General features: G+C 36.1%; 1 long non-coding RNA gene across 11 annotated transcripts in view; it reads right to left on the reverse strand.

Annotated features, from left to right (window-relative positions):
• LOC128108548 (uncharacterized) overlaps window positions 1–27,607 on the reverse strand; it is a 188,141-nt gene that overhangs the window by 137,873 nt on the left and 22,661 nt on the right. For 5 of the 11 annotated variants that reach the window (XR_008217519.1, XR_008217513.1, XR_008217520.1 and 2 more), the window contains exon 5: window positions 27,475–27,603. This is a non-coding gene — a long non-coding RNA (uncharacterized LOC128108548). Of the gene's footprint in view, window positions 1–384; window positions 496–13,308; window positions 27,604–27,607 lie in introns of those variants that run through there. The other 6 variants (XR_008217518.1, XR_008217524.1, XR_008217521.1 and 3 more) reach the window with 3 other exon arrangements.

Genomic DNA, 27,607 nt, shown 5'->3' on the forward strand with positions numbered 1-27,607 from the left:
CACTCACACTAACAGTGTTATGGCTCCTACTGAAAAAAAATGCTATTTCAAATAATGTGTCATCCTGGCACCCTACTCAGTTGTTCAATTCATATGGAAATATGTCAGTTAATTGTTTCAGTTTTAGTGTAATTATTTAATAAGAAAATAGTATTTTATGAAACAAGCTGATTTCTGATAGTGATGCAGAGGCAATTGGGTTCCTCTTTGGAGGCTCTTAGTCTGGTTAATAAAAAGAATTTAAGAAAGATTCAAACTTAAGCTTGAGAATAATTTAATGAGAGATTTAAATTAAAAAATCACAAGCAGGCATACTGTTAATCCCAGCAGCTGCCTGGAGGAAGAAATTGAATGAAAAAATGTCATGCAATTTGAATTACTTACATGGAGATACATCACATGGCAGTAGGCAACACGACTGGAAAGGAAGCTTTAGAGAAAAAATAAAGAAGCCCAAAGTATCAGAATAAAACATACAGAGGTTCTGGCCAGTGTCTAAAAGAAAGAGACAAAAAAGAGAAAAAAAAGAAATTATACATTTCTGAGTAATGTGGGTAGACACTGTTGAATCTCACAGCTGTTTTCAGGGTCCATGCTATGGGACAGGAATTTGGGGAAAGAAAAGTATAGTATCTCATGAAAAGACTAATTATTCCATCTATCTCTTTAGCATGGCTTGAGGTAAGCCCACCTTCATACGGATTGTCCCTTCTTCCTGGGGTTGGTCCCTTGGCCAGGTGATTAATTAGCCCAACTATAAAGTCAGAGCACCATCCAGGCCTTAGAGTCTAATGTCTTGCCAAGGAGTTTTCTTTTAATGAACCTTTATTGCTACTCTAACAGTAATGTAGGTGGATTTCATTTTTTACTTAAAAATGGTTAAAAGCATGTATATGAATCAAAAAACTTGCAAATAATAACCTCAAAATAAAAAAAAAGGCATTGTTCTATCACTGTAGTTCAAGGTTTCCCTTTGCTTTGTTTAGAGTTTGGATATAAAATGCAGATGTGGGTTAAGGGTTTTATTAATATATCTTAAAGCAAATGGCTTTTTTGAACATGCATTAAGAAATATGTATATTGAAAGAAAGCAGAGTAAAGCATCTTTATGTGTAACTCTCAAAAAAAACTACATCCTCTTTAAAAGTTAGTTTTATGACTGGACATATGCAACCATATCTTTCTGCAATTATGTAATATGTATACTATCTTTCAAGCTTTTGTAAAAAGTGTACCAAGAAAGCATTTTAAATACAATCCATCTTATTTTCAGTTTCTTGCATTGTATTTTTTTTGTGATTGCTCTCTATTATCTTGTAAGTGACCTGAGAGAAATATGCCATAATAGTAATAGGCACCTCTGACCCTACCTTTGACTATTATTGATTATTATTGAAACAATGGACCCTAAAGAATTAGAATTTTCTCAGTTGTTTTATACTGAGAGAAACAAAATAATGCAGTTTAGTGTCAGCCATATGAGGAACTTGTATCCTAAAAAGCTATTTCACACAATTCTAATGACTACCTTTTAGGATGAGACTGAAGCCCAGATAATGAAGGTTCACTCATGGGCATGGCCATATCTTGATGAAGATTGATTAATTATGACTTTCTTTTGTGTTCCTCAAAAAACTAAACCTTGGGTCTCAACCTAAAGATGTACTTGGTGGTTACTAGAGATCTTGTCTGTCTTCCAAATGTCACGAATTTGAAGATATACCCTTTTTTCTGCTTTTGACTCTACTTGTTTGCTCAGTTTGCTTATTAAAGTTGGGTGGTCAAACCTGGTTTATTGGAGCTGTCAAGGTTCAGCATCTGTCTAGTAGTAACTTTGGCAATAGTTTAATCATAATATTACCACTGACAAGCATACAATGTTCCATTTTGTTTATTGAGTCAGGGAAGGTGCCTGTTTAATTCATTAGATGACCAAGAAAAAAAAACTACCACAAGACTGTTGATACTGTATAGAGTTAGAGAGGAGAGGACAAAAGTTCCTGATAAATATAGGAGAAATAAAATCATCAAAAACCTAAGGCAGGGACCTTGAAAGCAGACAGTTCCATCCTGAAAAGAAGCCAGAAATGCCCTTGGTTCTACTGGAAATTCTGTTCTAACTAGAAGCCCAAAATACCAGAAATGTTTTTGCTAGAGACAGTGACGCATGAGGATTTTTTTGTTGGTTTTTGTTTTGTTTTTGTTTCTTCTTCTTCTTTTGTACAACAACCTGATGAACACAACTGTCTCAAAATTATGTGTGATCAGACACTTCTCTGGCCCTTGAAGATATGCTATGGAACCCTAGTCCAGTCACTAAGTGGAGAGGCATATGGACATCTTGTTGAGATCTATGGTTGGGCTAGCTGGACTGTCTAGCCTAACTCCAATTATCTCTGCCCAGTCATTTCAAAGACAAATTTGTTTCCTTAGTAAAAAAATAAAATAAAATAAAAAGCCTTATTAACTACTAGACAAAGGCCCTTTTGGGGAACCTTCCTGCTATATAGGAATTCTATGTGTCTTTCCAATACATCCTCCTGCAAACTTTCTCTCAATTTAAACTGCTCATTAAACTCACTCTTCACTAATTCATGAAATTCATTCTTTGAGTTCACAAGGCAAAGGACCAGGAGCTGCTGACTTCAGTGGAGACTTTGGTGAGCATGTATGCCTGACACCCTGGCACCTGAATAAAGCCTATCTGAGAGGAGAAAGTACCCATAATTCTCAAAAACCTGTTTCCTCTTGTATCAGCACTGCTAACATTTCAGACTATCATATGCATGGTCTTGCTTACATAGTTCTTTCTCCACACAAATAAATAAATGAATAAATAAATAAATAAATGTAATTTAAAAATTTAAAACTTACTCTTTTGTAACTTTTAAAGATTGTAATTTTCCATCCTTGGATGTGGGCATCATGAACCTTATATATTAACATTAGTAATTTTGCTTTCAAGTTTGGAATTTACATCTAGAACTTTTACCCTACCTATTTTGTAGTTAACAACAATAGGAAGATTTAAAGTAGTGTATATATGGGCACAAAAGTTGCAGTATCACAATAATCCTGTAACTTGTGAAAACAAAGATCATAGCCTGGTCCATGCTATGCTCTGTCATTGTACACTTAAACCTAGTTTGAATACATTCTATTGTGATTCACCAAGCTAAACAGTCACATGTTGTTTTCCCTCCAGTAGAAAAAAAACTGCAGAAGACACAGGGTAAACAACAGATTTACTTTTACAAAAAGATTTCTTTACTTTTTTTTATATTTGTAAATGTTTTGCCTGCCTGCATGTTTGTTCAGTGCATGTGTTCAGTGTCCATGGAGGCCAGAAAGGAGTGTGAAACCCCCGGAACTGGAGTTAAAGACAGTTGTGGGTTGCCACATGTGCGTGAAAATCAAACCCATGGCCTCTGCAGGAGTAACCAGTGCTTTCATCCACTGAACTACCTCTTCAGCCCCAACAACAAAATTTCTTTAGCTAATGACTAAGTTGAGTCAGTTACTTTCAAGTTTTCACTTTCAACCTCTGAGGTAATTTTTCATGAAATAATAGCTAGGAGGATTATGTACAATGGTGAAACTGGATGTAATCAAATTATCTTGTATACAACTGCTAAGGCTTCAAATTCTAATAATCTGGCAATTATGTCTAATGTGTGCTTTAATATGGGGACTGTGCTTAAATTGCTAAAATCTAAGAACGTAAAAAAAAATGGGTATGTAGCATACCCATGTAATTCCAGCCTACTGGAGGTAGAGGCAAAAAGATGAGAATTTCAAAGCCACACTAATCTACACGGTGAGTTCAAAGCCAGTCTGAGATATATTAAACTCTGTCTCAAAAACAACCAACCAAATTAAAAAAAAATTCAGAACATCATTTCTTCACAGACACTTATCCCAGAAAATTCATATTTATTCCTATTGTTACCATAAAGGTCAAATGGTACCTGTGTATTAGTTGGAAAAGAAAGCTACTATGAAACAGACATTTTCATGTCTTGATACATATAGTTATCAAAAACATATAAAGAAGCAGTTTGTTTAGTTTTATTAACATGGGGTAACAGAAGTCTCTTCTAATAGATATTGATGAAAATAAGTCCTTAGTTAAGACTTTAATATTTTTATCATACAAATATTCTGTTAGAATACAGATCAGCAAAGGTGGTAGCTGTCAAGAGAATTACCCATGACATGAGGCACAATTTTTTGTCCCCCACATTTGTAGTATCTATGTATTTCTTCTTCACCTCTACCCTTAGGTAATTAAGCTGACAGTCTTAAAGCAAGTAATAGGATTGAAATGAAATTGCCTGGTAATCAGGTAAGCTAGTCAACAAGAAAGAGAGAGGCAGGTTACTGACTCAAAACATTCTGGGCACTGTAGAAATTGGAGTACTAAGATTTCAAGGCAAATAATACTGCAGGCAGGATAAAAATGGATAAATGTGTTGGATTTCCTTATGCAGACATCCTAAGTTACACCATAGCACCATGCACTGCCTTTCTCCAACTTCTTACCAAAGAAAGGCTTTTTTTATGCAGTGGAGCTCAGCACAGAATCCTAAGTGATTTAATGAGTCAGACTCACAAGTTTCAGCTCTGTTCATGTATGTTTCCATGAACACCCCAATTAAAGTCACTACCAGATGATATTGTTTGTATGTCTTCCTCTTCCATAAAATAATATAGAAATAAGGCAGATTTTCTTTTGATATTCTCATTTCTGCTCAAATCTCAGCTCCAATCATGTTATCAGAACAGTGTTCCAGAAATGTTTGCTTTCTAAATAATGAGTGAATGTATCTTACTCTGTGAAGTTCAAAAACATGGAATTAAATTGCAATGATATTTTCATCTCATTATAACATTGATTTGTAATTTTTCATAATTTTTTATTACATAGAATCAAACCATACTGAAATAGTAATCATTAATGACAAATAATATACAATGGAAAATACCCAAAAGCAGTACATCCTATTCTTCTCTCAAGCAGTTTCTGCTGATATTTTTGTATTACTCTAGCTTTTCATGCATATATGATTTTTATCCTGCCTCTCTAATTAGATGCTGAGTTCATTAAGTGCAGGGACTGCAGCATGTATTTCTTCTGTATTCCACATAGTGCAAAATTATATGCTGGACACCTAGTAAGTATGCAATAAAAATAACTGCTGATGGTTCAGTTGATTCTTTTTTTATAGAAAGAGAGAAATTGCAAACTACGCAGAATATTTTACTTAACAAGGAAATCAGTTAAGACTGAGCTAAAACTAAAAATATTTAATGACATTGGTTGAGTTATACCAGGATTAAAACAGTACATTAAGTCATAACTTTTTTATTGTTTTCATTTTGATTAGCCATTTACTAAGCAAGTTTATGCTGCATAAATAACTATATTTTGTGAGATGTACAGAAATGCAACAACTTTTAGATCAAGCATTACTATCATTCCTATTTTTTAATAAATGAGGAAAGTGAAACTAAGATAGGGTAAATACTTGTCTACTAATATGCAATCAGTTAGTGGCCAAGTTGGAATTAAAATTTGACAGGTAGACTCCAAAATTTATTTGCTTTAAAGGAAAGGAATAGATTTATAACTTACTATACAGTAAACAACAGGACAGATTTAGCTGTTGCTGCAGTTGATACTGATGTTAAAGAAACATCCCAAAAATGGTCATGAAGGTTTGAATCCTAGATTCTTCAGGAAATATTTTGTAAAAAAAAAACCAAAAACACACACACACAAAAACAAGGGTTAGATTACAATTCACAAATACACATCAATACTATATGTCCTCCCAGTGCCAATAATACAACAAAAATGTCCTTTGTTTAAAAATGTTTTTAATTGAAGTAAAATTACATCATTTCCTTCTCCTTCCTTTCCTTCCTCTAGACCCTCCCAAATTCCTTCCTTCAAAACCTGCCCAATTTATCCTCACTCACAAACTGATAGCTTCTTTTATTATTTTTATTTGTACACATACATGAGCATATATATATATATATACATATATATATGTATACACACACATACACACACACACACACACACACACACACATATATATATATATATATATATATATAAATCATTTTTGTTGTTTGTATACATGTGGTTTTAGGGCTGACCACTCTGCATTGGACAACCAAAAAGCAGGCTAATCACTGTTAGAGGCTAATCTTTCTTTGAACAGTCATTGATTTCCTGTATTTCTTTGTCTAGAGGTAGGAATCCATGAAATTTCCTCCCTTCCACAATAACATGTCCACTGATATTATCATTGGCCCAGTCTTGTTTATGAGGCCATTTCTAGGATGAACTGTTTCACAGATTTCTTGGTATTCTGGCTCTTACAATCTTTTGCCAACTCTTTTGTGATGTTCCCTGAACCATAGATTCAGGAACTGTAATGAAGATATATATATAGTGGGGCTAGTCTCACCACAATTTGTTGATCTTTGCATTATGTCCAGTTTTTTTTTTTTTAAATTTCTTTGGTGTTCTCTACATGCTGTAAGGAAAGGCTTTTTTGATGAGGGATGGTAGGTATACTTATCTGTGATTATAAGGAAATGGTTTACAATATAGTAAGGAATTATGCCTGTCTAGCAAAGTGGCAGTAGAAGATTCTTTTCTAAGTTACATGACCTTACTAGCGCCAGGAAGCTGGCTTGGTTTCCAGTAGCAAGCATTATTTCCCTCCTGTGGAATGAGCCTTAAATGCAATTAGTGAGCTATTCATTGCTACTGACATGTGAAAGCCACTTATTGTACCTTTATGCATATCTTGCCATGCTGGTAATTGTCATGGTTCGTAGGTGTTGCAGGTGGGTAGAACTGTTAAATTTTTTAATTGAAAAATACATTTTGATAGCAAATATATTTTTAATGGAATTTTTGAAGAATAATTTATTCAATAGGTGTGCTCTTGGCTGTTGGAAATATCTTACCACATTTATGTACATTCTTGAAAACAGACAACGTCATGATTTGGAGCTATCAGGCTGGTTTACTTAAAAAACATTTGGATATGTATATACTTAAAATTCTGTATATATATGAACTAATAATTCTTAATTAGTTTAATAGTATTTTATATAATAGATTCTCTGCTCTCTAACAATGTCCTACAACAGAATCAATTTAATGATATAAATGAATTGTCCATGCATGTATTAAAATTTTAATGCAGAAGGAAAATGCACAATATAAATAATTTGAACCCAGAGGCATTTTTCCTAACTTTATATCTTCCTTGATTTTAAAAATGATTCACTTAACAAAGACAGAAAGACGAATAATTGGAAGAATTTTATTTGAAACCTGGGCATTGATACTACGAAGCCCAAGGGCATCCTACTACACCAATTTACATCCAAGAGATTAAAAAAAAGACATTATAGGGCATCAGTTTAGTGCAGAACTTCCTTCCTTGCACATAATTCATACTCAAATAGCACACCAGTGCCCCAACTTTGGATCATTGTTAATATTTCTCTTTGTTTTGCTTGTCCAAAATTGTCTCTTTGTTTGGCATGAGTCAATGTCTATGGAAAATTGACAAGAATTTTTTTCATAGATTCATTATTCTCTTGGAAAAACTTAGTATTCTAGTAACCACTTGATATCTTCCATTTTCCAAAACCCAACCTATTTTCTGCATTTCATTACCTGCAAACAACCTAACTGCCTTCAACTGATGAATGGATGGTGAAAATGTCACACACACACACACACACACACACACACACACACACACACACACACACACACACACACAATGAAATACTATTCATCTGTAAAGAAAAATGAAATTGTGAAATTTGTAGGTAAGTGGATGGAACTAGAAAATATTATATTGAATGAGGTAACTCAGAACCAGAAAGACAAATGCTCCATGTTCTCTCTCATCTTAGGCTTCTAACTCCAAATATTCTGATGTGAGTATATCACCTGCAGTAACATCAGAAACAAGCAAAGTACAAAGGGAACATGAGATGGGGTAAGAACTAGAGAGGAGAATAGCAGGATAAAGGTGAAATGAAGGAGAAAAAACAGGGTGGTCTTTATTTGGTTCGTGTGGTGAGAGAACAATAAAGAAAAAGAAGAGTGGAGGGATAAGTCACACTAACAATGTTAAAAAAATTATATATAGCCGGCCTTTAATCCCAGCACTCTGGAGGCAGAGGCAGGTGGATCTCTTTGAGTTCGAGGCCAGCCTGGGCTACAGAGTGAGTTGCAGGAAAAGGCACAAAGCTACACAGAGAAACCTTGTCAAGGAAAAAAAAACCCAAAAAATTATATATAATACCTGTAAGTATGTATGCAGAGATAGAAGATAGATAGATAGATAGATAGATAGATAGATAGATAGATAGATAGATAGATAGATGTGTATAGTTTAAGTGAAGTTATACCACTCGGGGTAAGTAATAATGTATCCCCTAAGAGCCATGGACTATGTAACAAAAACCCCAGTACCAAGTATAGGAAATCCCTTTAAGTTGTTGCTTAGAGGAGTTCATGAGACTTCCCAAGCAAGACAGGCTATTGCTGTTACTTATGTTGCCTTCTGGAAGTTGAAAATAAGTTACTATTGCTAAAGAAACCATGCAGTTTGGACAGAGGACTTGGAGGATTTGTGCTTAATGCCTGCTTCTGAGAACTAACATTCATAGTACCAGGATATGCAATGCAAATGTCCAAGGGAGAAAAACAATCAACAATCCTATTTAGCTTTAAAGCCTATGAACCACAATAGTGACAAAAATGGCTTGTGTGGTGGTCTGAATAGGTATGGCCCCCATAGACTCATATGTTCAAATGCTTGACTCATAGAGAATGGCACTATTGGGATGTGTTACCTTGTTGGAGTAGGTGTGGCCTTGATGGAGCAAGTGTGTCATTCTGGGGGTAGGGTTTGAGGTATCTTATATTAAAGTTATGCCCAGTGTGGGACACAGTTCACTTCCTGTAGCATGTGGATCAAGATGTAGAACTCTAAGCTCTTTCTCCAGCACCATGTCTGCCTACATGCTAGCATGTTTTTCAACATGATAATGGATTAAGCCTCTTAACAAAGCCAGCCTCGATGAAATGTTTTCCTTTATTAGAGTTGTTGTGGTCATAGTGTCATGTCATAGCAAAAGAAACCCTAACTGAGATAGCTTGATATTCCTAAATATGCAATAGTCACACATATATTGGGAGTAACCAATAGCTGTTTATTAGCATTAAGGTATTTTCAACAGGTTATTCATGCCTGGTTCTGTAAATATAGCCAACTAACTACCCAAGGCTATTGAACTCATGGATCCTACAACCAACACTTTCATAAATCAGTTTAATTCCTTACTGCATTCTAAAACTTATTCTTATAACCACAGATAAGTGTAGCTCTCCTCTCATCAAAGGAGCTTTCTGGCAGCAGATGCAGACCATTACAGGAATCCCTAACTGTTCACAATGCAGAAAGTAATTGGCTATGGGGTTCTTAACTCCAACTGATACAAACACAACACAGCTTTTTATGGGTCAGAGGAAATGGGACAACTGTAAGAGCCAGAGTATCAAGATGGTTGCTGAAATTTTGTATCTATATATAACAGGGTACCCATTAAATCTCATAAGCATGGTTACCTAAGCAAGACCTGAACAATGACAATACTAGTTGACATGCCAGTGTGGTTGGAGTAAACTCATGGGACACCACCCTAGATGAATATCTATAGGCCATTAATTACTGAAGGGAGAAAGAATTAGTCTACTCTAAGAATGAGTCTCCTAATTGATTATCAAATACCAAGTGGTTGGTCCTAAAAGCATACAAATACAAGCAACACTAAATGGACTCAGCAAGTTTTATATACATACATACACACACACACATATATATATATAGATATATATATATATAAAATATTTATATACACACACTTACATATATGTGTAACATATATGTGTATAGCATATATATATATATCACACACATATATATATAACATAGATGCATATGTAACAATAATAATTAAAGAAAAAGAGGCCATGAATTTGAAAAGAAGGGTAGCATGGGAGGTCCTGTAAGAAGGGGGAAGTGATATAGTTTGATGGGGGGATGTCTTTCTGTATGCTGCGAATATGTGTTGCTCTGATTGGTTGAAAAATAAAGCTGTTAGGCCAATGGCAAGGCAGCTTAGAGGCAGGTGGGAAATTCAAGGAGAGAGACAGGAAGAAGGCAGAGACAGACACCAGCAAGCCAACCAAGGAGCAACATGTAATGGGACACAGGTAAGACACAGAACATGTGGAGATACATAGATTAATAGTTATGGGCTAATTTAAGATATAAGAGTTAGTTAGCAAAAGGCTTGAACCATGGCCATTCATTTATAATTAATATAAGCCTCTGTGTGTTTACTTGGGGGACGCAAGTGGGAGAGATTTGTCCCGACCACCAGTAGGCCGGGACACAGGAAATCTTCTGACTATAGTAATTATATTTTAATTGACTAGACTATAACACTAATTTCAAAAATAAAAAGAATCAAAATAAAATTAAACATAATTATAAAAGTATATCATTCAAAAAGGATAAGTGTTTTTCCAATAATAACAGTCCAATAATAATAAACATTTTGCTGAGAATGTACATGTACCCATGTCTACAAAGACGTTTGCAAAATTATTTAGGCAATTAATTTTACTTTCATAAAAATACAAAACTATGTTCTCTGTGAACAACTAGAATATCATATTATTAACAGCTTTCTTAGAAACTCTTCAAGGACTGGGACTGTATTATGATAGGTGACGTTAAAGTTGACTACTTTGGAAAAATATATCTGAAATTCCTTTATATTTAACCAGAATTTTCAACTAGAATGTCTTAGGTATGCACTTTTTGATAAATAATTTCGTTGTTTCTTCTATAACCATAAATAATTCTTTCTGTTATCCATCTTGATTCATCACATATTCTAAGAGATGAAGTTTATTGTCACTTATTTAGGGTGGATAAAAAATCATCTCTGATTTTCACCAATCTTTGTATGCCTTCTTTACAGGCAGAGAGAAATAAAATGAACTACATTTTGCAGACAATTTTATATACAAAATGAAGAAAATGTATCTTAGTGACTAGTGAATAAACTAGAAACAGTAAGAATAGGATTTAATTAATCTACTGAATAGCACAGATATCTCACTAATAACAGTTATAATTTATTGATAATTTGCCATAATAATAATTATGGCAAAAATTTTATTACCTCAGCTATTTCACACAACATGAGGCAGGTGCAACCATTATTCAAAATTTACTTACAATAATTCTCAACTTGGAGAAATTAAATGAAATTGCCTCACCTATCTTGGTGTTGAATTTGTCTGAGTCCTAAGGAAGTCTTCTCATTACAGTACATTACAGTACATTATACTGGTCAATTCCCATGTGCTGTTTGAGTTCCTTGAGAAGCTGGCTCTGTATGTGGGACTGTGAACCTTTCTTCAAGACCCTTTCTGGCTGGGTGGTTGTGGTGCTTGCCTTTAATCCCAGCACTCGGGAGGCACAGCCAGGTGGATCTCTGTGAGTTCGAGGCCAGCCTGGTCTACAGAGTGAGATCCAGGACAGGCACCAAAATTACACAGAGAAACCCTGTCTTGAAAAAACAAAACAAAACAAAAAACAAACAAACAAAAAAAGACCCTTTCTGTGTGGATGAGTTTCTTTACCTAATTGTGACAGGGAGGAACAGAACAGCAAGACAACTCATGAGAAACAACAATGTGTGCTTGAGAATAGCTAGAAGGTGCACTATTTCCAAAGGAGGTTACAATTGCTTATACCACAACATAAAAAGTCTACAGTGGGAAATAGAAACTGAAAGTTCATTTATAGAGAGAAAGCTCAATTGGGAACTCCAGTTGACTGTCTCAACTTCCCCAGTCGAATCCTGCTGGATATGATGAGCACAGGGTTGATGATGTCATTTCTCTTGCTATTTGCAAGCCTCACTTGGGGGGGCACTTGACCCTGGACCAGACTCTGGTTGGGGGACTACAGGTGGCTGCCTTAACAGAATTTCTTCAGTGAATTTCTTCCAGATGTTTGTAAACCCTTGATTTGATTGTGGTGATGATACCTTTAAGCCATTATTGGAAGCCCCCCCCCATCCACTCACCCCTGGAAAAACATTCTGCCTGGGACTCCTTTTGTTAGTCAAAGGCTCTAGCTGACTGATTTGGTTCTCAAGGATTCTCCAGTTTGTTTCTGCTGGATAGTATATGGATCTGACCTAATGCTCTACTGTATTTCTGGTGCTTTATGTTTAATTGCTTTATTCCTGTTTGCTGGATACTTAATAAACTTGCTCATTCAAAACCCAAACCACTATTACTGTAGATCATTCTGTGTGGAGAACATATGTGTATTAGAGACATAATCACAGAAGAAAATATAATAATAATGAAATGTCTTCCTTCTTTTACTAGTGAACAAAACATTCCAGTTGAACATTATATTAGAATTTCCAACTAGAATCCCAAGAGAAAGGCTAAATATTGTTAAAAATGAGAATTTTATAGAAAATACAAAATAACCACCAAGAAGAGGCCTATTCCTTCAAAAGTGGTAAAGTTAATGGAAGTTCAGCACACATGAGTACACACACAGACACAGACACAGACACACACACACACATTACATATACACATATCACACACACACAGAGAAAGAGAGAGGGGGCAGGATTACAGATATTGGAACTCCAAGAGTAACTAAGAATCATCTTTCTCTAAAGAATAATTGTAGTTTGAGATTACATAAGACAGGAGAGGTGAGGGGGAGGGGAAGGAGGAAAAACTGTGACTGAGATGTAAGAAGAATAAAAAATTGAGAAGAGTTATGAAACAGGAGTAAGAGGATGCATGTGGTGAAACAGATTTTTAACCCCAGCAGTAGGGAGGGAGAAGTAGGTGGAACTCTATGAGTTCAAGAACAGCCTGACCTACATAGAGAGTTCTAGGCCAGCCAGGAGTACATAGTGAGACTCTTAAGCAAGCAAATGAACACAAATAAAAAATAAGAGTTTTCTGAAGTTAGGTGTATTAGCTAGGGTTATCTAGAATCACAGAACTTATGGAATGAATCAATCTCTCTCTCTCTCTCTCTCTCTCTCTCTCTCTCTCTCTCTGTATATATATATATATATATATATATATATATATATATATATATTAGAATGACTTGTAGGCTGCAACAATAGCTAGCTGTAAATGGAAAGTCCAAGAATCTCGAGTTGCTCAGTCCCATGAGGCTGGGTGTCTCATCTGATCTGCATATTCTGGAATCTTGAAGAAGTATACTTCAATGCCAGTGAAGAAATAGATATGCTGACAAGGCAGGGCAAGCAGGGGAAAAATGAACATACCACCTTGTGCATGAATTGCTAAACAGTCTTATTAAATAAGAAACACAGAGCCAAATACAGGGGTAATAGCCGGAGAGATCAGAGAAATAGCAAATAGCCACAACTAGCCTTAGCTTACCACCATGCCGTAGTTTCCCCAGAGAGAGCTTCTTCCTGTCTAACCTGTGCTTTTATTGTCTTCTTGTTCTGACTTCTCATTGGCTCTAAGCCCAGCCACATCACTTCCTCGTCACTGCCTGTCTATACAGACCTCCTGGTCTCTATGGTTGGTACTGGGAATAAAGGCATGTCTCACCACACTTGGCTGTGTCCTTGACCACACAGAGACTCTGCCTGCCATGTGATCAGATTAAGGGAGTGTGCTACCACCACCTGACTTTTGTTTTATGGCTTGTTATGATCTCTGATCTCCAGGCAAACTTTATTTATTAACATACAAATAAAATATCACATTTCAGCACAAATAAAGTATCACCACACTACCTTTCTTCTTCCCATGTCCATCCAGGAGAAGGTGTGGCCCAGATTGAAGTTGTGCCTTCTAGCCTTAAGGTCTGGATTAAAGGCATGTATCATCCAGCCTCAAGATTTAGATTGAAGGCATGTCTTCTTTCCTCAAGGTCCAGATAACAAGTGTGCCCTCCATTTCCGGATTATAGTTCATTCTAGACATAGTCAAGTTGACAACCAAGAATAACCATAACAATTCAACCATTGTCAACTTGACACATAATCATACCTCCTTATATCATGATTAATTTACTAATGAAAAACCAGGTCATAATTATGCCTAAATATAATAGAACTATCTCAGGTACAATTATAAAAGCATTACATATTTAACTAGGTTATAATTACAACTAACATGATATAACTATCCCTCATACAACTGCAAATGCATTATAAATTTAAAATAGTGGCAATGTCCATTGGGGGACATATTTCTAGTATCTCAAACTTGCATATGAAAACTACCAACTTTCTCTTAATTGATGTTACAACATGTGATAAGGAAACTGAAAAAAACCCCACAAATATCTATACAAATACATTCTTAACAAAGTACATCAGAAACACTCATGTCAGTTAAAATCCTTATTTCTACAACTGGTCACATGGTCTTAGATGGTATTTAGAACTACCTTCCTCTACTACCCATTTTGTATTTCCTCTACCCTCTGCAAGCACCTCAGCAGGCCTTGGCTCTTTCCTGGAGAAGTGACCTATACCTTCATTCCTGATGGGTCTGTGCCCTTTGTCATCCTGTCTGGATTAGACTGTTGTAATTCCCCATTAACTTTAATCATGGGGCACAGTAGCACCAAGAGATGCTCTAAAGGATCTCCTACATTCCAGACATAATCCTTCTTACCTCCATTGTGGAGAGGCAATCCAATTTCCCCATGGTAATCTGGATCAATCACCCCTCCTAACATTATTGTTCCTTTCTTATCCTGTTGGTTTAAGGGCATTAGAATCCCAAAATGGCCAGGGGGATGTCTGAGTTTCCAGGTCAATGGAATGTTTGTTTGTGGCTCCTGACAGGAATACTTCCCCCTCTGGAACCAAAACTTCTAAGCCACCAGAACTTAAAGTTGTGGGAACAGGAAGCAAAAACTTCCCTAGTGGGTCACAAGGGGTGATACTTTGAGTGGAACTATTCCCTTTTATACCCCTTGATTGCTGGACCCGTGGATCCTGGCTACAGGAGAAACCATGCTCTATATTGGACACTGATTCAGAGGAAGTACTGCCTTCTGGAGAACCCTACCTCAGCCCTCCATGAAGCTACCATATAATTTGCACTGTAACTGTCTTCCAAAGGTCATTCCATCTTTCTATCAGGCCAAGTGCTTCAGGATGGTGGGTAACATGGTAAGACCAATGGATTCCATGACTGTGAGCACATTATTGCACTTCTCTGGCAGTGAAGTGAGTTCCCTGGTCAGAACTAATACTGTGTGGAATCCATGTCAGTAGGAACAGGTATTATGTAAGTCCACAGATGGTGGTTTCGGCAGAAGCATTACCTTCAGGAAAGGCAAATCCATAACCAGAATAAGTATCTACTCCAGTAAGGACAATGTGGTGATATTTGATAGTGCTGAAATGTGATTTTATTTGTATGTTAATAAATAAGGTTTGCCTGGAGATCAGAGGTCATTAGCGAGCCAGGAATAGAAGTCAGGTGGTGGTAGCCCACACCCTTAATCCAATCACATGGCAGGTAGAGTCTCTGTGTGGTCAAGGACTCAGCCAAGCTTAGTGACCATTGAGTCTTTAATCCCAGTACCAACCATAGAGACCAGGAGGTCTGTATAGACAGGCAGTGAAGAGGAAGTGATGTGGCTGGGCCTAGAGCCAATGAGAAGGCAGAACAGGAAAGCAATAAAACACAAGATACACAGGAAGAAGGTCTCTCAGGTGAAGGATGGCAGCGAGTGGTAAGATAAGGTGGTCTTGGCTCTTTGCTAGTGCTCGGATCTCTTGGGCTATTAACTCTGTATTTGGTTCTGTGTTTCTTATTTAATAAGACCATTTAGAATTTTGTCTACAGGACAAAGTGTTGTCCTTTCCACAGAGGAAGTGGTCCAATGTAGTCAACCTGTCACCAGGTTGCTGGCTGGTTAAACCTGGGGTATAGTGCCATATCTGGGGCTCAGTGTTGGTCTCTGCTGTTAGCAAAACTGGCACTCAGCAGAAGCTGTGGCCAGGTCAGCCTTGGTGAGTGGAAGTCCATGTTGTTGAACCCATGAATAACCCCCATCTCTGCTAACATGGCCACTTTGTTCATGGGTCCATTGGGCAATGGCAGGGATGGCTGGGGTAAGAGGCTAACTGTCCACAGAATGGGTCATCCTGTCTACTTGATTATTGAACTTTTCCCCAGCTAATGTCACCTTTTAATGAATATTTACATGGGAAACAAGTATCTTTACATCTTTTGCCTATTCAGAGAGATCTATCCACATGCTTCTTCCTCATATTTCCTTCTCACCAATTTTCCAATCATGCTCACTCTAAGACCCTGAATACCTAGTCAATCCATTGTCTACAGCTCATGAATCAGTGAACAATCACACATGTATCCATTTCTCCTTCGAAACAAACTGTATGACCATGTGTACTGCCCAAAGTTCAGCCCAGTATGAAGATTTTCCTTCATGAGTTTTTTTCACAGTTGTCCAAGAAGGTGGTTGTAGTCCTGCAGCTGTCCACATCTGGGTGGTGCCCACATAATGTACAGAACCATTAATAAACCAGGCCCTAGTCTTCTCTTCCTCAGTCAACCAATCACAGGAAACACCACATGAGGCTACAGGTGAATGCTTGGCAGAAGATGGCATTATAAAGGAGTAGAAACCATAGGAATTTGTGCAACTTCTTCATGTAGCTTGCTGTGCCTTCAGTACCTGCTCAGACCTGATGTTTTATATATCATTTCCATTTGATAATAGATTGCTGATGTGCACATCCTACTTTATGACTTGGTAGGTTTGATAACACCAAGCTCAGGTTGCATGGTAACTTGGTGGCCCATTGCTCAGTTTCTTCTAAGTCCCAATAGCAGTCAAAGAACTGTATTTCAAAGAGATAATAGTTGTCTGCAGATATGGCAGCGCCTTGCTCCAAAATCCCAAAGGTCTCCTTCTGTCTTAGGGTTTTTATTGCTGTGAAGAGACACCATGACCATGGCAACTCTTATAAAGGAAAAATATCTAATTGGCATGACTCATTTACAGTTTGAGAGGTTCAGTCCCTTATCATCATGGCAAGGGAGCATTGTGGCAGGTAGGCAGACAGGATACTACAGAACTAACTGAGAGTCCTACATTGACTGAGATGCTGGGTGGTATTCTAAGCATAGGAAACCTCAAAGCTTGCCCTCACAGTGACACACTTCCTCCAACTAAGCCATACCCCCTTCAACAAAGCCATGCCTCCTAATAGTGCCACTCCCTATGACATTATGGGGACCAATTACATTCAAACTTCCACAGTAGTTATAGGTGTTGGGTAGAGGTAATGTAAAAAAATGTATGATACTGGTTGTATTGATCATGTTTTGTTGTTGTTGTTTTTGTTTACAAAGAATGAGAATCCGTAAGAAATATTGTATCAGGCTATCTTTTGGGCCACGAACCAGCTCCAAAATCATGACACAGAGACTTATTATTAGTTATGAATGTTTGTCCTTAGCTTGGGCTCATTTCTTGCTAGCTCTTAAAACTTAATTTAACCTTTCTCTCTTCATCTGTTTTGCCTCAGGGCATTTTATCTTTCCTTCATTCTGTATGTCTTACTCAGTGTCTGGCTGGTTGGCAGCTGCCTGGTTGGCTGGCCCCAGGCATCTCCCTCTCTTTCTCTTTTGTTCTCTCTCTTATTCTCACTCTACACTCAAGCCTAGATCCCTCCTTCTAACATTCTCTCTGCCTGCCAGCCCTGTCTATCCCTCTACGGCCTAGCTCTTGACCATTCAGCTTTTTATTAGACTAATCAGGTGCTTCAGACAGGTAAAGCAACACACTTCACATAGTTAAACAAATGCAGCATAAACAAATGTAACACATCTTTGCATAGTTAGAGTAATATTCCACAACAAAATATATTTCAAGGAGGAAATAAATGGAGATATTTGTTTAAAGAATTGGTTTTAATAATTATACCGGTTGAAACGTCTTAAGATCTGTAATCAGCAAGCTGGAAAAACAAAAGAACAAATGATGTAGCTTGCATCCAAATTCTTGCAGACTAGAGACAAAAGAAGAGCCTATGTTTGAGTTCCAGTATGAAAGCAGGAAAATGCTGATGTCTAACTTAAAAAAGTCAGGCAGAAGAAATTCTCTTTTATTCCTGGTAGAGTCAGCAATTTAGTGTTTTTTTTTCCTGGTCTCCTAGTGATTGGATAGAACCCACTTTCATTAGTGAGGACAATCCATTGTAATTAGTTTGTCAATTCAAATGTTAGCCTTACTCAAGATCACTAACCAAATAAAGCTAGAATAATGTTTCATCAAATATGTGAGCACCTCATGGCCTAGACAAGGTGAAATATTAAATTAATAATTACACTGGTTATAAACCATTAAAGTGGTGATTTGATAGAACTAATCCTCTTAAAATAATCCTCTTGGCGATGGGAGGAAATGTTGTGATAAATTTGAAACTGCCAACTGATAGATAATTTAAAATATAATTCCATAAGGTATGTAAAACTTTAAGGGTCTGACATTAAATATTTATCTTAAAGAATTTGTACAACTCAAGTATTCATAATAATCACCCGAGTGGTATAATTAGTAGAGTAGCATAGGTAACATAACCCTTAAGCATTGCATCTTGGAGTCAGTATTGTGCTGCACAAAAACAAATACTGCCCAGTAAAATAGTAGCATCACCAATTTCCATCTCCTTAGTCCAGCATTAATTAAGAAATACACAGAGGGGAAGTCATCTAAAATATCACAGTCACATTTTCTGTGATTGAATTAAAGGAAAAGTGATATTTTGAATGGGAACTCTCACATAACTTCATGTTTGATTACATTTCCTCTTATTTCTTCCCCAAGATGAGGCAAATGAGTAATTAGTAATTTCCTTTAAGTGAGAAATGTATATCATACATAAAATAATAGAAACATAAGGTAATGCAAAGTAGAACATTTAAAAAGAGAATTGGTTCAAGAAAATGAAAAGTATTCAGATAATCAAAAGCATTTCCAAAGGCTCACTAATTTATCATTATTGTGCAATCCAACTATGGAAAGAATAATAGTGAAGCATGAAAGTTTCCATTTTCCATGCCTAAAGAGTGCTCAATTTCCACAACTGTTAAATTTGCACATTCTACATTTTCCTTATATCTAAAATTTGAATACATTTGACAGATTAACATATATCTGTATTATACCAGTATGCAAAGAAGAGTGTGTATTATATAAATTGGTGTTTAAAGTATGTTATTCATCAGAACAAATAGTTTTAAATTCCCCAAACTTTACTAAAAGAAAGAAAATGTACAGAATCTAAATAAATAACATACATACATAACTTAAGATATGGAATATTAGTCTGAAATAAAATTAAGAAACAATTTAATTCAATTTACAATAGCATCAAGTAGAATGAAATGCATAGAAAAAAATAATCAAAAAGGTCTAATAAGAAATTTGTGTTAAGTAGATGGAAGTCATCACATGTTTTTGGATTTATGAGCATTTATGGACCTCAGATTGTCAATGCATCCATAATTTCCACATTATTTATGAATCCACGTATCCTTTTGTAAAATCTAAGATTCCTCCCTGCCTTCAGAGCTCAGGGAACTATGAAAAGCAGGAGTTTGAAAGACTGTATGCACAAAAGGGGATGGATCACACCAAGGAAAGAGTTTTGTCCAGTCAGAAACAGGACTGATGTACATATGAACTCACAGAGACTGTGGAAGTATGCACAGGGCCTACACAGATTCAAGCCAGTTAGAATCCAAGCACTGAGATGGGGAAGTGAACATAAGCTCCCACCCCTAACCAAGAAACGGTCTGCAACTGACATCTGCTTGCAAAGGAAAGATTAATTTTCTTCAAAGGAGTCTCACAGAGTCTATTAACCACACTTAAGTGTAACTCCTATGGCCAGTACAAAATGAACTCAATAGTATGTTCACAGAATTTTTTTTCTCATATTGCTTTGGGCACTTATTTTATTTATTTATCTGTTTATTTAGTTTTGTTTTATTGGTCTTTTGGTTGGACTTTATGATTTCTAGTGTTATGTTTTTATTGTGTAGGAATGTGTTTTTTGTGCTTTCTCTTTGTTATTTTTCTCTATTATTTTTATTTTGTATTCATTTATTTATTTGTTTGTTTTGCTTTTCTGTTTGCCTATGTGATTTTTAAAGAGAGAGAGAGGAAATAGAAGAAATGAAGTTGGGAGGGTAGAGAAGTGAGGAGGATCTTGGAGAAGTTCCAGGGAAGGGAAAATGGTGATCAGAATACATTGTGTGAAAAATTTATTTTCAATAAAAAATAAAATAAAAGCAAATTTATTCCTTTTTAGCACTTGAGATGCTGATTTAAAAATTCATAGTGAAAATCAAGGAAACTGATGTCTGACTTTTCTTGGAGAGACCTAGACAAATATCTACTTACTCTAGAATAGTGGTTCTCAAACTTCCCAATGCTGTGACCCCTTAATATAGTTCCTTATGTTTTGGTGACCCCCCCAACCATTAAACTGTTTCCATTACTACTTAATAACTGTAATCTTGCTACTGGTATGAATCAGTGTAAATATCTGATATACAGATGATCTTAGGCGACCAGTGTAAAAGAACTTTTCAACTTCCAATGGTTCACAACTCACTGGTTGAGAACCATCACTCTAGATGGACCAAAGCAATGATTCCACTAAAATTCATCCACAGAAAACAAGGAATTCACTGACATTACTTACATGAGTCTGTGCAGGGGTTAGATACAGGAACATGGATGACTCAAGGACTCTATAACACACACACACACAAAAAAAAAAAAAACCACTCACCAGCATGGCAGTTTTATAATTTGGAAAGTCTCTCCTCTCCAGCAGTTGCTATAGTTTATATAAGCTTTGGAGAGGGGACTTACAAGTCTTGTAAGTTTCAGAAACTTCCTGAGACTTGTCAATCCTTTACTTCCTAAGTCTTAATTAGTCTTCCTCTTTGGTAGAATCTTATCATCTTTAGAAAATTGCTATACAACAGACACCAAAATTGATATAGAGAGATTCTTCAAGAAAATAAAAGTTGGCTCACTCAAGTTTTCTGATTTTAAATCTCATTACAAAGTACACTAATAATGCTTTGTAGCACTGACATGAGGAAAGGCATATAAATCAATTAAAGAAAACTGATACAGAAATATTTACATTATTAATTGATTTTTATAAAGAGTGCTCTATTATTCAGGTTCTCTAGAGGAATAGAACAAATAATGTGAATGTATATTGCAAAGGAAACCTTTTAAATGGGTTTTCTTAATATGGGCTGGAGAGTACAAAAATGAATGCACATTTGAGAGACTGAAAACCAGAAGCTGCCCAATCTACAAGGCTGGATGCCTCAGTAGCCCAATTAGGAATTGAAGTGTGGAGGATTCCTGGTGAGTATCTGATCATCTACCCTCAGCTAATTCTTTTAAGAAATACTTTCATGAATCACCTCTTGGTTGATCCCAGATAAAGTCCAGATGACAACAAGACAAATGATCAAAGGCACAAAAGAAAGTTCAATGGAGAGAATATTTTTTCAACAAATGATTCTTGTACATCCACAAGAAAAACAACCTTTAAATGTTACCATACTCAAAATTAATTTCATATTTATCATAGACAAAAACATAAGAACTAAATGCGTCTCTAATACTCTCTTCCTCTTACTATTTCAACCTCTGTTAATAACAATTGTACTTTGAACTTCCTTGAAATAAACATTCTATATCTCACATATGAGTAAAATCATGCAATACTTATCATTCTGTGTCTGGCTTATTTACCTTAACATAATGCTTTCTGGTTACATTTAAGCTGTTGCTTAACGGCCACATAACTATTCATTGTATACATGTACCACATTTTAAAATCCATTCTTGAGGTGATAGACATGAAGACTCACTCTGTATTTTGGGAATTTTGACCAGTATTGTGATAAGCATGGAAGTGCAGGTGACATTTTGCTATATTGGTTTCATTTCATAAAGGTATACACTTCAGAATTATTTAAAAAGCAAAGGTCACATTAGGTACATATGAGTCATTTTCTGCTAATTTATTTTGTATCTTTATGAAGGTATTGATCTATGTTAAATGCTTACTTGGCTGAAGTTCATAGAATTATATTAATTTGACTGATAGACTTATTACCTTACCCACTTTAGAAGTAAAACAAATTCCATGGCTTGTACTACGAGGTAATTTTTTTTTATAGATTACAACATACTGAACTTTGCATAGAAATAGCACAAAAAGTAGTAGTCAAAGCAAAATGGACATAACCATCTGTCTGGTGAGTCAAAGACAAGATGGTGTATAAAAGGAAGAGAGAGAAGAGTAAAGGCAAATAATGTTAGTGAGAAAGTGGAACCTGAGGGAACATGAAAGAAATCAGGTGAAATAGAGCCAGCAGGAAATAAAGAGCCATCTGGAAATCCTGTTCAGGCTGTATAATTTAAAGTCCTCATGTCAGCCCATTGAAGGAAATTCACACACTACACATATATTACAATAACATAGACTTTGAAATGTGGTCTTGCAATAATTTTTGTCTGGAATATAGTGACTTGATTAGCTATAGCAAGAGTGGTCTTTCAACTGAACTAAATGTATCATGTTTTCAGTTTCCCACTGAAAAACCAATCCTTAAACTTAGATTGAAGAAATACTCCTTTGTTCCCTAAGCACCAAGAACAAAGTCTCTTGACAATTGGGAAAGGAGATCAAGGGACTCAGAGTGTGGAAAACTTGTTTGTATTTGCAGTGCCAATGTCATTGGACAGACTGAGATTAAGGGACACATGTGAGAAGATAAAGACAACAGATCTCTGACAGCCTGTTTGAATATTTCTTTTTTCTGCCTTTTCATATTACTTTCACTGCCCCCAAACTATCAGAAAACTAATGCTAATGTACAAGCTTTAAACTTATACCTTAACTCAGACTGAGGGAGTTGCTCCTTAGTGTGATATTTTAGTTCTCAGGGTCATGCAGATTTCAGTGTCAGAAATATGCCGAGGTATTCATGAAACAGCATAGAATTACTAGTAAAAATATTTTTAAGCACTTGTCCTAAGAAATAGTTTAAAAGGGAATGCATATGCACTTTTGGAATATATAATCAAGTAATCTTTGTTGTTATCCATAAATAATTGAACAAAAAGAAGATTGGGACTAGGTTACTTGGTCAGGTTAGTTTGGTTACTTGGAAGAAGAAGGCTGAAAATTTCTAAGATATTAAAGGGAGTATATGGTCATCTGAATCCTTGAAAAGCATAGCTGTTGGAAAACTGAACGTATAGTAAAAGTTATTTGCTAACAAAATAATGTGAAGGTAAAAGCATACAGCTTTGAGGACCATCCAATAGGTACCTATTGTTAGGCCTTGAGTGTTTCAATGAAATGAGCCCCACATTTCTATCTATGAGAAGATAAACTAGGGAATATTTAACATTCTCTTAGTATCAGCATTTTTAGAATAAATGAATATAGGTATTCACCATGAAAAGAACAACACTTATGTGTGTCCTTCTGATGCATTACTTTGCACTGATACCCATAGAGTGCATCTATATTTCTATGCCTCTTTTCTGTGTCTGCAGCCCCACAGAATTGTTTCCTAGACTCCATGAGCATGTGCTATCATTGCATATCGCTGTACTTCCCACAATTTTTTAATCACAAGGGAAAATTCTGGTCATTTAACATTTAGAACACCAAAATTTGCAAATACAATTTTATTCAAACATGTTTTGCATTAAATCCAGTATAAACATCTACATAATTTATATATATACATATACACAATATATATATGAATATATTTTCAGATTTTATAACATTTTTGTTAAACAATTTATCTCATCTATTTTGTATCTTTATGAAGATATTGATCTATGTTAAATGCTTGCAATGTTGGCATGTCTTTATTATTATGATAAATGCTTTCATCTTATTCAATCTTATGAATAACATAAAAGCTGACATATTGTTGGACATTTAAATTCATTCCCATGTTTCAGAATTAAGAGCAGCACTGAAAGAAATGATGCTGTAATTGCTTTCACTTACTATTATTTCATTAGGCTAAGTTCCCTGGATTTTCCATGCCTCCACTAGTAAATAGTTTCCTTCTAAGTTTATCATTCATGTTGCGTGTTGTTTTGCAAGTGGTGTAAGTACAGACTTTAGTTGAAGATATCAAAGTAAATCCTAAAATATGATGAAAAATATAACCTAGAGTTCTATATCTTCTACATTTTCATTACTTTTGTAGTTACTTCTGAATTTCAGTATTCCCTCCTGGGAGATGAGAGGGCTCATAAAGTTCTGCAAGCTCAGAAGTTACAAGACTCAGGAGTCCACACTCAGAGCTATATATAAGCAGTAAAAACTTGTTGTCTTAGAGTAGATTTTATTTTAGAGCTACCTGAAAATTGTGTAGAGTGCCATAGTATTGAAACATTCATTGGTGTTCATTCATGCTCCTGTATACAATGATGGTAAACACTGAGGTTCTCCAAACTGAACCTGGATGGAAATATTTCCTTGGCTTGTCATACATACCCTACTTGTTTGTGTCTTCAAGAAACAGCACACAACTATTATGTACAAAGTTACTCACAGTAAAACAATCATAAGACAATTTTTAAGGAAAGACAGACAAAATAAAGAATATTAAGTACAAAGAAATTAAGTATTTAAATTGTTTTTTAATTTTAAATTTTGAGAATTTCATATGCAACTGTACTACATGTACATAGTTTCCACACCTTCACTTCCTTCAACTCCTCCCTTGTCTCCACTACAATACCTTCTCAAACTCAAGATCTTTTCTATTATTATTATTGGTGTACATACACAAACACACACAGACACATACAGATGTCTATTCAACTTCTTGAGGCCAATTAGTGTTGTCCACATACACTTGTTTAAATCTGATCCTGTAGGAAGAGGAAAATTATCAATGAGCTCATCCCTGGAGAAAACTAATTCTCACTCACGCAGTAGCCACTGACTGCCTGTAGCTCCTTATCAGAGACCTGGAATTGATAAATTTTCCTCCATCCATGTTTGTCTGTGAAATAGTGTGGTATCATGCAGGCCTTATGTGAGCAACCATGTGGTTTACAGTTCATAGGTTGAGTGTCATGTCTAGAATACACTATCTTGCAACAAGGATCTCAATTCTCTAGTTTTTGCAATATTATTTACCCATTCTTCTGTAATGTTCTCTGATCCTCAGACATAGGGCTTATATTGTAGATATCCCAATTGAGGCTGAGCGGCCCAAAGTCACTTATTATTTCCCCTTTAAGCAGTTGTTGATTTCTATAGTAGCCCTTGTTGCTGAAAAACAAAATCTTTGATGACATGTGAGAACTGTACTTATCTATGCATATAAGAGTAAGTGTGTACTCATAGATCAGTGCTTTATGCAGTCATCACCAGAGAGGCTTCCTCTGGTAGCATATGGGAACAGATGCAGAGACCCACAGCCTGACACACACTTGTGCACACACACACACACACACACACACACACACACACGAGAGAGAGAGAGAGAGAGAGAGAGAGAGAGAGAGAGAGAGAGAGAGAGAGAGAGAGAGTCTAAATTGAAGGTCTCCATAAGATCCCTCCTCTTAGAGCTCAGGGAATCCCATGGAAAAGGAGGCTGAAAGACTGTAAGAGTCAGAGTGAATGAAGACAACCAGGAGAATAAGACCCTTGGAATCAACTAAGCAGGGTGCATATGAACTCACAGAGACTAAAGCAGCAAGCATAGGGCCTACATGGTTCAGTAGGATTAATGTAGCGAAAATAGTCATCCTACCAAAGTAAATCTAGCAATTCACTGCAATCCCAATACAAATTTCAATAAAAATCTTCATGGAAATTGGAAAAATAATCTTCACCATTGTATGGAAGCACACACACAAAAACAAGCAAACAAACAAACAAAAACCAGCAAACAAGACAGCTCAAACTAGGCTGAATTAACGGACTGCTGTAGGTATTGCCATCCCAGATTTCAAAGTGTATTCCAGGGCTATAGTTATAAAAACACAGGGTATTGGTATAAAAGCAGACATATTAATTAATGGAATAGAATTGAAGATCTGGACATAGCTCCACACTTCCACAGACACCTGAATTTTGACAAATAAGCCAAAAATACACACTGGAGAAAAAAAACCAGCATCTTCAAGAAATGGTGCTTATCAAATTAGATGGCTGCATATAGAGGAGTGAAAATGGATTCACGTCTATCACTCTGAAAAAAAAAAACCAAGAACCAAAAAAACCAAAATACTCCAAATGAATCAAAAACCTCAACATAAAGCCAGATAACCTGAATCTGAGAGGGAAAAGGTTTGAACTCATTAGCACAAGAATGGCCTTTCTGAACAGAGCACTGCTAACGTAGGCATTAAGACCAATCATTAGTAAATAGAGCTCATGAAGCTTAAAAGCTTCTGTGCATCAGAGGACGCTATTGTAGATGAATTTCTAAACAGTCTTATTAAATAAGAAACACAGAGCCAAATACAGGGGTAATAGCCGAAGAGATCAGAGAAATAACAAATAGCCAAAGAGATCAGAGAATAGCCACAACTAGCCTTAGCTTACCACCACGTCGTAGCTTCCCCAGAGACAGCTTCTTCCTGTCTAACCTGTGCTTTTATTGCCTTCCTGTTCTGACTTCTCATTGGCTCTAAGCCCAGCCACATCACTTCCTCGTCACTGCCTGTCTATATAGACCTCCAGGTCCCTATGGTTGGTACTGGGAATAAAGGTGTGTGTTACCACGCTTGGCTGTGTCCTTGACCACACAGAGACTCTGCCTGCCATGTGATCAGATTAAGGGTATGTGCTACCACCGCCTGACTTCTGTTTATGACTCGTTATGTGACCTCTGATCTCCAGGCAACCTTATTTATTAACATATAAATAAAATATCACATTTCAGCACAAATAAAATATCACCACATACTATCATTTGAGTAAAGTTGAAGCCTTCAGAATGGGAAAAATCTTTACTAATTATACATTTGCTAGAGGTTTAATATCTAGAATGTATAAGGAACTAAAAGTGAATATCAATAAAAAATTATCAAATTAAAATGGGGTAAAGAACTAAACAGAGTTGTCAAAATATGAAACACAAATGGTTGAGAAACACTAAAAAACATGTTAAACATATCTGGACAATAGGGGAATGCAAAATAAAATGACTGTGAGATTTCAACTTACTTCAGTTTGAATGGGGAATGTCAATAGCACAATGAGAGCACATGCTGGTGATGATGCAAGGAGAATAATTCTTCATTGCTGGTAGGAGTGCAAACTTGTACAGCCACCATAGAAATCAGTATGGCCATTCTAA

This window comes from Peromyscus californicus, unplaced genomic scaffold (genome assembly GCF_007827085.1).
Source record: "Peromyscus californicus insignis strain IS unplaced genomic scaffold, ASM782708v3 Scaffold_10__1_contigs__length_136768540, whole genome shotgun sequence".
Lineage (NCBI taxonomy): Eukaryota > Metazoa > Chordata > Mammalia > Rodentia > Cricetidae > Peromyscus > Peromyscus californicus.